Raw genomic sequence first — 13,634 nt, forward strand, 5'->3', positions numbered from 1 at the left:
GACCTGGTCATATAATCTGACTGCCACTGATTCTGATAGGCTCATTACACCTTCCTTTCCTTCCTCTGGGCCTCTGCCTCCCAGCATCCTTTGTAACATCCTTTGTGCAAAGAGCCAGTCCTGATAGCCACCCCGCCCCCCTCTCGCCATGCTTTGCTCATTCCCTGCAACCCGAACTAATGTCCACAATGCACTATTCTAACTGGTCATCCCAGTCTAATGCTCTTTTCTTCAGTTCAATTCCTCACCCCCACCTCAGCGTCCTCTGGTCCAAGGAAAACAGCCCCCTGTCTATCCAGCCTCTCTTCATAGCCCAGGCAACATGGTGGTAAATCTCCTCTGCAGCCTTTCCAGTGCGATCACATCCATCCTATAATGTGGATTCCAGAATCATAGAATTTGCAGTGCAAAAGGAGGCCATTCGGCCCATCGAGTCTGCATCGGCCCCTGGGAAGAGCACCCTACTTAAGCCCACGCCTCTACCCTACCCCGTAGCCCAACCTAACCTTTTGGACACTAAGGGGCAATTTACCGTGGCCAATCCACAAAAACCTGCACATCTTTGGACTGTGGAAGGAAACCGGAGCACCCGGAGGAAACCCAAGCAGACACGCGGAGAAAGTGCAGACTCCGCACAGTCACCCGAGGCCAGAATCGAACCTGGGTCCCTGGAGCTGTGAGGCAGCAGTGCTAACCACCGTGCCGCCCCACAATTAACTGCACACAATGCTCCAGCTGTGGACTAACCAACATTTCATACAGTTCCAGCGTAACCTCCCTGCCCTTAAACCTTACGCCCTGACTAACAAACCACAAGGGTCCCAGGTTCAATTCCCGGTTTCATCCCACAAGTCTTGAAAGATGTGCTATTAGGTAATTTGGACATTCTGAATTCTCCCTCAGTGTACCCAAACAGGTGCCAGAGTGTGGCGACTAGGGGATTTTTCACAGTAACTTCATTGCTGTGTTAATGTAAGCCTACTTGTGACAATAAAGATTATTATTATAAGCTCAATCTCTGGATGCTTTTGGAGGTACCTTGTCTGGAAACAGGAAGGGTTTCCATTACCCCTGAGAGTATTACCCGCTGGCTTGTGTACACATTAATCTTTGGGGTTGTGTCTCTTCTGAAGTTTAATATTTCTGTGTGTAATTCCAAGTTGTTTTGCTCCATTATTGTGACACTCTCCTGTGAAGTGCCTTTGGAGCTTTTAAAGGCTTCATACAAATGCAAGTTGTTGGTGTTGCTGTTGGTCCGGCAGTGGATTCAAAGCCCCTCCTCTTCCGTACCATCAATGGTTCACATCAGGCACCCATCACTCTCACTGCTTCCAATTGACGAACTGTCAGTCAAACAATTATAGCTCTAAAATTCTTCCAAGTTTAGCAAGGTTTCCAATAACCATGCCAAGTGGGAGCAGCATTGATTTTGCCTGCCAAAAGCTGAAGGATTTACATTTTTTATCGTATAACATGCTGAGTATTTGTCACAACGGTGTCACTAGTTACGATGTTATGGCGGTCGCATCATCCAGTGAGATCAAAGAAATATACAGAAGGGGGAGATTATCGACGATGGGGAGAGGATGTCAGCTCGATTCATCAGCTGAACACAGGACGTAGCGCTGGCTTAACTTCGGTAGTCGGGCTGACGCTGGAATCTATCATCAAGGAAGAAATAGCGAGGCATCTGGATGGAAATTGTCCCATTGGGCAGACGCTGCATGGGTTCATAAAGGGCAGGTCGTGCCTAACTAATTTAGTGGAATTGTTTGAGGGCATTACCAGTGCGGTAGATAACGGGGAGCCAATGGATGTGGTATATCTGGATTTCCAGAAAGCCTTTGACAAGGTGCCACACAAAAGATTGCTGCATAAGATAAAGATGCATGGCATTAAGGGTAAATTAGTATCATGGATAAAGGATTGGTTAATTAATAGAAAGCAAAGAGTGGGGATTATGGCTGTTTCCCTGGTTGGCAATCAGTAGCTAGTGGTGTCCCGCAGGGATCAGTGTTGGGCCCACAATTGTTCTCAATTTCTAAAGATGATTTGGAGTTGGGGACCAAGTGCAATGTGTCCAAGTTTGCAGACGACACTAAGATGAGTTGTAAAGCAAAAAGTGCAGAGAATACCGGAAGTCTGCAAAGGGATTTGGATAGGTTAAGTGAATGGGCTAGGGTCTGGCAGATGGAATACAATGTTGACAAATGTGAGGTTATCCATTTTGATAGGAATAGCAGCAAAAGGGATTATTATTTAAATGATAAAATATTAAAACATGCCGCTGTGCAGAGAGACCTGGGTGTGCTAGTGCATGAGTCGCAAAAAGTTGGTTTACAGGTGCAACAGGTGATTAAGAAGGCAAATGGAATTTCATCCTTCATTGCTAGAGGGATGGAGTTTAAGACTAGGGAGGTTATGCTGCAATTGCATAAGGTGTTAGTGAGGCCACACCTGGAGTATTGTGTTCAGTTTTGGTCTCCTTACCTGAGAAAGGACGTACTGGCACTGGAGGGTGTGCAGAGGAGATTCAATAGGTTAATCCCAGAGCTGAAGGAGTTGGATTACGAGGAGAGATTGAGTAGACTGGGATGTACTCGTTGGAATTTAGAAGGATGCGGGGGGGATCTTCCAGGAACGTATAAAATTATGAAGGGAACAGATAGGATAGATGCGGGCAGGTTGTTTCCACTGGCGGGTGAAAGCAGAACTAAGGGGCATAGCCTCAAAATAAGGGGAAGTAGATTTACGACTGAGCTTAGGAGGAACTTCTTCACCCAAAGGGTTTTGAATCTATGGAATTCCTTACCCAGTGAAGCAGTTGAGGCTCCTTCATTAAATGATTTTAAGACAAAGATAGATAGTTTTTTGAAGAATAAAGGGATTAAGGGTTATGGTGTTCGGGCCGGAAAGTGGAGCTGAGTCCAAAAAAGATCAGCCATGATCTCATTGAATGGCGGAGCAGGCTCGAGGGGCCAGATGGCCTACTCCTGCTCCTAGTTCTTATGTTATGTTCTTATGTTAAGAGCTGACGATTTGGTACATCATCTCACACAGGGCGATGGGGAAGAAGGGGCTTCTCATATGGAGATACACAGAGAGGAAATGGAGAGGACAGGCGGTTCCCTGTTTTAATAGTTCAGCTGAAAAAAGGAATCTCCAAAGGTTCAGCACTCCTGTGGTATTCTGTGCAATGATATGTATTTATGTAGATAACTAAAGGATTAATTGTTACATCTCAGTGTAACACAACCACTAGAGGGCACCACTGGATCCCACTAGAAATAAGAACACATCGAGGGTCATGCTCTCTCTTCCAACCAGGAGTGACTAGACAGTACAGTGCAAGATAGATAGATACTGTGTTGATTAATATTAATCAATCTTTACTCAATAAATTAGTTTGCTTTGAGTTGAAGACTCGATTTCTTCAGAATCACACCATCAGACCATTCTGGATAAGAAGCAAAGAGTAACGAGGGGCGGGATTCTACAAACCCCTGCCGGGTTGGAGAATCCCCGGGGGGGGGGTGGCGTGAATCCCGCCCCGACGCTCCGTCGCCAGCTGTCGTATTCTCCGGCGCCGGTTTTCAGGCGGGGGCGGGGATCGCGCCACGCTGTTTGGGGCCGTTGGCAGCGGCCCCCCCCCCGGCAATTCTCCGGGCCCCGATGGGCTGAGCGGCTGTCGGTTTCTGGCCAGTCCCGCCGGCGTGTATTGGACATGGTCCCACACGGTGGGACCTGGCTGGTAGGCCAGCTGGTGCGGTCCTAAGGGGGGTCGGGCGTGGCGGCATCTGACGCTGCCCCCCATGGTCGCCTGGCCCGCGATCAGGGCCCATCGATCTGCGGGCGGGCCTCTGCCATGGGGACACTCCTTCCTCCCGTGCTGGTCCCTGTCGGGCTCAGCCATGGCCGGCGCGGAGAAGACACCCCCCCCCCCGCGCATGCGCAAGAATACGCCGGCCAGTCTGCGCAGGCGCCAACCCCTCCGGTGCCGCCCCAGCCCCCGGAAGTGCGGGGTATTCTGCAACTTCCGGTCGGCATGGTGCCGGAGTGGTTTGCACCGTTTTTTATGCCGGCGTCGGCCATTGCAGGGATTCGGGAGCATCCCGCCACCTAGTTGGGTTCACAGAGGGAGAATTCAGAATATCCAATTCACCTAACAAGCACGTCTTTCGGGACTTGTGGGAGGAAACCGGAGCACCCGGAGGAAACCCACGCAGACACGGGGAGAACGTGCAGACTCCGCACGGACAATGACCCAAACGGGGAATCGAACCTGGGACCCTGGCTGAAGTCAAAGTCGGAGGTGCGTAGTGGCCTTGGAGGGTCATGGACCTGAAGAAGGTTACAGTGATGGCGAGCAGCGAAGCCAGCAAAGGGACTTGAAAACAAGGATGAACGTTTATAAAAATCTCGGCGAACCGCTTCACAAAACGGGAGGTTGACATCGCAACGTTGCATGGCTTCGCTTTCTCCTGGACTATCAATCCGGGTGATTATTATTCCCCCCTCCCCCTCCAGTTCCAGCCTCCACTCAGCTTCACGTAGCCTAGGGGCTTATTAACGACATTCACGGGTAGCCAGATCAAGACAACAACCTCGCATTAAACCATAAGTAACGGCAGGCCATTTCTGCACGGGTCACTCAGCAGGCGGAGGAGTCAGTTTGAGCAGAATGAAATGGCTCTCCGGATCAGACCTATCATGGATCATGTGCCCGATGATTAATAGCTCTTGTGTCCCCTATTACAGCCCTCTGAATCCGCTCATTGATAGCAATGGCCATCCACAGCCATCATTGAGTGGAGTGACAGGCCCATCAATCACCGCTGCCACCATGGGGTCCTGCACTTGGGAGATTCCCCTGAATGTACGAGGACACAAATCTCACAGGTGGAGAATCAGGCGGAGGAGTCGTTTCTCAACTGAATGCTAAAGTGTTATTGCTAATTGATGGAGGATCTTATGTCCTTGTAAGGCCGTAACTCAACTGGGCAGCTTTGATTGCCTCGCAAAGTAGAATGACAAAGTTCAAGTGTCGATAAAGACCGGCTAAACCGCGAGATTTTGAAGCAGAATCTTAGGTTGCTTGTTACTGGCTGAAGATATTTTTCAGTATGTTTGGAGGTGGGGGGGGATGTGGATGGAAAAGCGAGGGACTAAAGGAAAATAGGAAAACGCTGAAGAAAATGTGCGTCCACCATTGCTGAACCTTTGGCCTTAGTAGAAGGACCTGGTACCTAAAGGGGTCAACAGGAGGCTGAGTGTAGTACTGATCCCATGGCACTGTAGGAAATCACATGACCTAGAGCGAGGGCCAGTCCCGAGATGAATGCCAGTGTATCAGTAAATCCATGCTCCAGCAGTTACATTGTTAAGTTAATCAATTGCCTTATTAAAGACAGGCGACAGACTGTTGATCCAACCTCCAAAAGAGAATAAATGGATGCAGCTGAAATGGTTGCAGTGGGGGGAGCCGTAAGGGGTTTGTATCATTACCGGGTTGTGTGTAGAATAAACTTGCTGAAGGTAAAGGATGAGCTTTGGTATTGTTCCTCCATCAGATACCAGATATTGAGTGTAACAATGAGTAGCAATGTGTAAGGACCTCGTATGGATACCCACTGTAAATACGTACTTAATTCAGTAATGTTAATAAAAACTTGCTTTTACCTTATACAAGATTGTTTCATGGTGTCCAAGCTTCATCCTTCAAGCGTGGCGAAAACAAATATATCATGGTACAAGCAGTGAGAGCCATCAATACCTTCACTTCATTTTCACAACAAGAGACATGTTCCTATTAGCTACGCTCTCTGCAATGGATTTAGTTCCATTCCCATCAGTACACAGAGGTGATAGTTCACACAAAAGTACTTTGATTATTCTCCCTGGTATTTTACTCATCTTCCACATACAATTAGCTCTTAATGTTTCTTTACTCGTGGCTAGTCTCCTGTTGATTGGCAATTTTCCTCCCTTTCAAGTCTCTGCTAATCACCCCAGAGCTCTGCAGGGGGAGAAAAATGAGCAACATTTAGCAACTTCCATGACATACGAATGTTCCGAAGCACTCGGGCAGCCAATGAAGTACTTTTGAAATGCAGACACTGTCGTCATTTATTTTCAGTTCAGCCTTGCGATTTGAATACTAAATAACATAGAAAATACAGGGCAGAAGGAGGCCATTCGGCCCATCAAGTCTGCACCGACCCACTTAAGCCCTCACTTTCACCCTATCCCCGTAACCCAATAACCACTCCTCACCGTTTTTGGTCACTAAGGGCAATTTAGCGTGGCCAATCCACCTACCCTGCATGCCTTTGGACTGTGGGAGGAAACCGGAGCACCCGGAGGAAACCCACGCGGACACGGGGAGAGCGTGCAGGCTCCGCACAGACAGTGACCCAGGGGGGACTCGAACCTGGGACCCTGGCGCTGTGAAGCCACACTGCTGAGCAATTGTTGCCTGCGCCTAATTCCTCTTGAGAGTGCCTCGGCACTCATTCACCAACACATCCATCCTTGTGACACACTGCCCTCCTGCGCCCATTAGAAAGCAAATAAAACTCTCCTGACACAAAAATAGTTCGGAAAGTATGTCGTGAAGAGGACGTAAGGAGGTTGCAGGCGGATGTACGTCGGTTGAGTGAGTGGGTAGAAATCTGGCAGAAGGAGTGTAATGTGGGAAAATGTGAAGTTGTTCACTTTGGTAAGAAGAGTGAAAAGGCAGAGTATTACTTAAATGGAGAACGTGTTCCGAGGCATAGAGGGACCTGAGTGTTCCAGTGCATGAGTCACCAAAAGTTAGTATGCAGGTGCAGCAAGTAATTAAGAAGGCTAATGGAATGCTATCCTTTCTTATCAGGGGAATTGAATATAAAAGCATCTTATGCTTCAGTTATCGGGAGCATTGGTGAGACCACGGGCTGCATTCTCCAATTCTGGGGCTATGTCCCCATACCGGCATGGGAACGGTGGGGTTTTACGGCAGAAAACCTGACACAAAATGGCCACCAATTCCCCGTTTTGTTGCTGATATGCCTGGAGAATTGGCGGGTCCGTTGCGCGCATGCGCACGGAGGTGGGCTGCAGCGGTCGCGCCGTGCTACATGGCGGCGGCCACTCGCGGACCTGGCCCAAGAAATAGTCCCCCACTTCGGCCGGCTTGTGCGCCTCAGACCACCCCACCACCACAGTGCCCCCAGCCACGAATAATGTCCCCCCCTGCCCGCGGATCGGCCCTCCCCCAACTGTGGTGGCGTTGGACTGAGTCCGCAGCTGCCACGGCGAGCTCCCGACGGGTGAGGCCATGAGAGACCCACGCCGTCGGAAACCCGGCCGGTCGGGGGCGGAGTATCGGGGGGCGAGCCTCAGGCAATGTCCTGAGGCCGTCGGTACGTGGCCCGGCGTACTCCTAGAGTAATGGCGCGGCAACATTCCTGTATTGGAGGCGGTTTAGAGGAGGGTTACTAGATTGATACCTGGAATGAACGGGTTGACTTATGAGGAAAGGTTGGACAGTCAGGGCTGGTTTCCACTGGAGTTTAGAAGATTGAGGGGGCGAATCGATTGAAGTTTAGAAGATCCTGAATAGCCTCGACAAGGTGGGTGTGGAAAGGGTGTTTCCTCTTGTGGGGGAGTCCAGAAATCGGGCCGTTGCTTTAAAATTAGGGGTCACCCTTATAGTGTAGAGATGAGGAGAATGTTCCTCTCTCAGAGGTTGGGTGACTTTGGAACTCTCTGCCTCAGATGGCATTGGGGTTTGGGTGGGGGGGTCACTGAATATTTTTAACGTGTAGGTGGACAGATTCTAGTTGGGAATTAAAGGTGAGCTGGGGGTAGATGGGGAATGTGGAACTCGAAACACAAAAAGATCAGCCTTGACCTTAATATAATTTAATAATCACTTATTGTCGCAAGTAGGCTTCAATGAAGTTACTGTGAAAAGCCCCTAGTCGCCACATTCCGGCGCCTGTTCGGGGCGGCTGGTACGGGAATTGAACCCGCGCTGCTGGCCTTGTTCTGCATTACAAGCCAGCTGTTTAGCCCACTGTGCTAAACCAGCCCCTACTGAATGGCGAGAGGCTGAATGGCCCCCTCCTGCTCCTATTTTGCATATTTGTAATGATCACCATCCAACAGAATGATGCTCGACTGTCTGCCAAACAGCCTTTTTAATCCCATTTCCAATATTCTTCTGTCGGTCAAAAAGAGAAATGTTAAAAGCAAGTTTTAAAAAATAACAATCTTTTTTAATGTCCGGTTGATTTTTCTCCAGGTTTGCACACACAGCAGCGTCCTGGGAGATTGATCTTTAATTGCTGCGCACTCCACGCCAATCCTGCAGGGTTGGCAACCCTACAATTCAGTGGTTTGCTGGGCCATTTCCAGAAAGCATTGGAGAACTAATCACATTGCTGTGTGTCTGGAGTCCCATTTAGGCCAGATGGAGTAAGCAGGGCAGATTGCTTTGATATTCCTTTACAGGACTGGTTCGACCAGCATTTATTGCCCATCCCTAGTTGCCCCTGAGAAGGTGGCAGTGAATTGCCTTCTTGAATGGCTGCAGTCCCTGTAGTGTAGGTACACCCACAGTGCTGTCAGGGAGGGCGTTCCAGGATTTTGCCCCAGCGACAGTGAAGGAACGGCCGATATATTTCCAAATCGGGGTGGTGGGTGACGTAATAATAATCTTTATTGTCACAAGTAGGCTTACATCAACACTGCAATGAAGCTACTGTGAAAAGCCCCTCGTCGCCAAATTCCGATGCCTGTTCGGGTATACAGAATGTTATGGGCCAGAGTTTAGAGAACCCCAAAATGTATCATGGAGTTAACGTGACCCACAACTTTTAATAGATTGTGGTATGGGGAGCACACGACCCACTCTACAGGTGTGGTACAGCAGAAATGGAAAAGTATTTTTTAAAGCAAAACAATGTTTATTCTATGAACTCATGTTCACCTTTTTAAAACATACAGTGAACATCTTAGCAACCATCAATTCAAACACAACCCCCAAAGAATACAACACTAAGTAATCCTTAATAACTTCCCAAACAACATCCAGAAGACGAAAGAAACGCCTTGTAACAGAAGCACATCAGGTTTACATTCACTACTGGGAACATTTATAATTCCGAATTCACCAAATGATCAAGAGATAGTCTTTTCATGGCAGAGAGATCAACAGTACACCTGCTTTGTCTGGCTTCAGCTCCAACACTGAAAACGAAACTAAAACACACCGTGCAGCAAACGGCCTAAAACGAAAGTAAAAAGCTGACAGACAGCCCAGCTCCACCCACTCTCTGACATCACTGCAGCAGTAAACATCCATTTCTTAAAGGTGCTCTCACATGACAAGAGAGGGAATTCAGAATATCCAAATTACCAAATTAACTAATAGCACATCTTTCGGGACTTGCGGAGCACCCAGAGAAAACCCACACAGACACAGGGAGAACGTGCAGACTCCACACAGACAGCGACCCAAGACGGGAATCGAACCTGGGACCCTGGTGCTGTGAAACCATAATGCTAACCACCATGCTACCGTGCTGCCCATGGACATGGAGGGGAACCTCCAGGTGGTGGGGTTCCCAGGTATCTGCTGCCCTTGTCCTTCTAGATGGCAGCGGTCGTGGGTTTGGAAGGTGCAGTGCGTCTTGTACACACGGCTGCCACTGTGCGTTAGTGGTTGAGGGAGCGAATGATTGTGGAAAGGACATTAGTGAGCCTGATGGTTTTCTTCAGCAACACAATTTCACAATCGGCAATAATGAGACTATCATTTTTTCTTCCAGATTTCCCAACTAAATTGAATTTAAATTCCTCCAGCTGCCTTGGTGGAATTTGAACTCACGTCACAAGAGCATTAGTTCAGACCCAGCAGCAGTACCAAAATGCTGTAATAGTAATGCAGTGACAGGAACATATTCCCGTTAACAGAAATAAGATAATGACAGGCCAATGGCCCAGGTACGTTGGTCTCCAGGCAGCCAGACACCGTGCAAGTCCTGATGTGTTGGCCTCTGTGGGAATTTCCCTTTACACTTCCACTTCCAATGGCCAAGTCTCCTCTTCCACCTGTTCAGGTGGTCTGCAGGTTTAAGATTCTTCCAAATCTTGTCTTCTTTACAACAGTTGGAGGACTGACCGACGCTACTGGGTAAACATTGATGAACAGGACCTTGTTTTGGATGTGGTCATTCTGGCATTTGATTGGTTGATCTTAGATCTCGTCTTTCGTTCTTTGAAGTTGAACAGTTCCTTCCCAATTCCCCTTCTGGTGTTATTGACATTCCTTGTTTTATCCTGCCCACCCACCCCGCTCAATGATGATTGCCACCCTTCGGAAGATCCAGGCCAATTGACTATGTGATGTTGGCTGAGGGATGGATTTTGGTCAAACTTTTACTGTGCTCCTTCAAAATGCTGACACAGGGGATCTTACACATTCAACTTCGAGAGAGCAAACGGGACTTCGATTTAGTGTCTCTTCCGAAAGTCAGCACCTCTGACCGAGCAGCACTCCCCCATGGAGGGTCGGCCTTTGATTATCTGTGACCTGGACTCAAAGATCTTTGGAAAAACTATGGAACCGATCAGCATGATGCACACGTCCCATGATGCAACAGTCATAGATTTCCTACAATGCTGAAGGAGGCCGTTCGGCCCATAGAGTTTGGACCAACCCTCTGAAAGAGAACCCTGCCTAGACCCACTCCCCCGCCCTATCCCCATAACCCCATGACTCCACCTAACTTGCACATTTTTTGACACTAAGGGGCAATTTTAGCATGGCCAGTCTGCCTAACCTGCGCATCTTGGGCGAATGGTGGCTTGGACAGACCACGAATCATGGGAGAGTTTGACGAGGTTTGTCAGAAGCTGGTTACTCGGTTAAAGGCGCCACATGGGCGCAAGTTGTTGTGAAGGGTCGCAGAAGAAAAATCTCCCCTCAGCTTCAGGGAGAGGGGCCTGTTCCCTTTAAGCTTTATTGGCAACAAATCCCGGATAAAATATTACAACCAAAACTTTGCTGGATGAAAGCTTAACAAAAGGAAAACGAGCCATGAATAAAATAAGGAATATGCAGCTAAATGAAATATATTTACAGCCAGATTCAGTGAAACAGAAGCACGCAGTAAAATTGAGTTACAGCTCATTAAGGCTACTCTATCTAGCGTTTTCCATGTTGAAACACAAGAGTCTATTAAAAGTATCTGCTTGGATTTATTTATTTATTCTCTGCCATTGCTTCACTTTCCCCCCTGATGTGATGACTCACACCAAATGCTAGGTCCCACGGTGCCTGAGGGCTGGCCAGAAAGAATTGGGAGAAACACAAGGAATGTTTGCAGTCAAACAACGGACGTGACTGATATTTGTTCAGAGCAGTGGGCACCTTACCCCACTGCAAGCTCAGTAAACAGTAATATATTCCAAATCAGAATGTTATGCAACTTGGAGGTGACTGTGTCTCCACGCAGCCTCCGCCCTTTTTAGTTGGTTGAGGGTGCGTGTTTGGTAAAGGTTACTGAAGGAACCTTGCCAATTGCGGCACGGTGCTTAGCACTGCTGCCTCACAGCTCCAGGGGACCCAGGTTCAATTCCAGACTCGGGTGACTGCCTGTGTGGAGTTTGCACTTTCTCCCCTGTGTCTGCGTGGGTTTCCTCCGGGTGCTCCGGTTTCTTCCCACAGTCCAAAGATGTGCAGGTTAGGTGGATTCAATCAAGTCACCCCCTCACTCTTCTGAACTCCAGTGGAAACAAGCCCAGTCTGTCAAACCTTTTCTCATAAGATACCCACTCGTTCCAGGTATCAATCTGCAAAGCTCCTCTGAACCCCTCCAACACTTTTAAGGAGACCACGACAGTGCACAGTGTTCGAGATGGGGCATAACACCCTTGCTTGTATAGGGGCTGGTTTAGCACAGTGGGCTAAACAGCTGGCTTGCAATGCAGAACAAGGTTAGCAACGCAGTTCAATGCCCGTACCGACCTTCCCAAACAGGCGCCGGAATGTGCCGACTAGGGGCTTTTCACAGTAACTTCTTTGAAGCTGACTTGTGACAATAAGCGATTATTATTATTACTATTATGTTCAATTCCTCTTGAAACGAAGGATTATCATTAGTTTTCTTAATTACTTGCTGCATCTGCATACCAACCTTTTGCGACTCATGCACTGGAACACCCGGATCCCTCTGAACCTCGAAATTCCTCAGCCGTTCTCAATTTAAGTAATACTCTGCTTCTTTATTCTTCCTGCCAAAGTGAACAACTTCACATTTTCCCTCATTTTACTTCACCTGCCAGATATTTGCCCACTCACTCAACCTATCTGTATCCGTCTGCCACGGATATCCTACGTTACGACAGTGACTGCTCCTCGTTGGTTGCAAGGCGTTTGGAGGTAAAGCCATGGCTGGGAAAGGCGCTATGTAAATGTAAATCATTCTTTATCTGAACGTCCCATCTACCTCTCATATCCTAGACTCATCCAGGGAACAGAAAAAAAAGGGTTATTTGAATTTAGCAATGCAAATAACATAACAAATAAGGAAATTAGTGCTAAAGATTTGACTATTCTGATAAGTGGAATGAAGTAAGTTTGAATTACGAGCAAGAGTGCATTCCATAACTCAGTCGCCGTTGCCCACAAAGTGTTAACTCATCCATCGACGAGAAAAGCTAATAAACACTTGTCACAATGGTTGACTGCGTCTATGTACAACACTAATTACTGCTTTTGTTTAAGCTACTAATCTAATTGAGAATCAAGTGCTGAATAAACCTTCACCCGGCAAGACTTTGAGGTTCTGCATTGTTGTGACGAGGTTGACACACAAGCCCAAATTCCTCTCACTCTTGCCTCCAGAAAGTTCCGACTGCCTCCAGCTCAAAGAGGCTCACAGAAGGTCCACTTGGCCACATCTTCACCCCATAGAGCAAAATCCCCGTCAGATCACAGCCGGAATATTGCGACTGATTCCAGTCAACGTGTTACAATATATCATGGCAAAGCAGAGGGTACAAGAATGATTTACAAGGGCGATACCAGAGATGCACAGTTTTCCGAGAAATCATAGAATCACTACAGTGCAGAAGGAGGCCATTTGGCCCATTGAGTCACCGTAACCTAGGCCAATGCCCTCCGCCCTACCCCCGTAACCCAGTAACCCCACCTAAACGTTTGCACACCAAGGAGCAATTTTTGCACGGCCAATCCATCGAACCTGCACATCTTTGGGTTGTGGGGTTAAACTCACGCAGACACGGGGAGAATGTGCAAACTGTACATGGACAGTGACCTGGGTCCTCAGCGAGGTAGGCAGCAGTGCTAACCACTAGGCCACCATGCCGCCCCGCTGATAATGCATTTCAGGAGAGGTTCGATGAGCATATGAGGGAGAAGCGAGTAAAGGGCTACGATGGTTAGATGAGGAAAGACTGGAAGAGGAGCAACTGGAGCCTGAACATTGGAATAAACTGTATAGCTGAGTGGCCACTTTCTGTGCAGTGTGTTCTAGTTAATGTAATCCCAGCTAACCCATGGCAAAGCTTGCAGTGGATTAGAACGGGATGCAAGTTAGAACCAGATGAGTTTGGAGATCAAC

This window comes from Scyliorhinus torazame, chromosome 29 (assembly GCF_047496885.1).
Source record: "Scyliorhinus torazame isolate Kashiwa2021f chromosome 29, sScyTor2.1, whole genome shotgun sequence".
Classification (NCBI taxonomy): domain Eukaryota; kingdom Metazoa; phylum Chordata; class Chondrichthyes; order Carcharhiniformes; family Scyliorhinidae; genus Scyliorhinus; species Scyliorhinus torazame.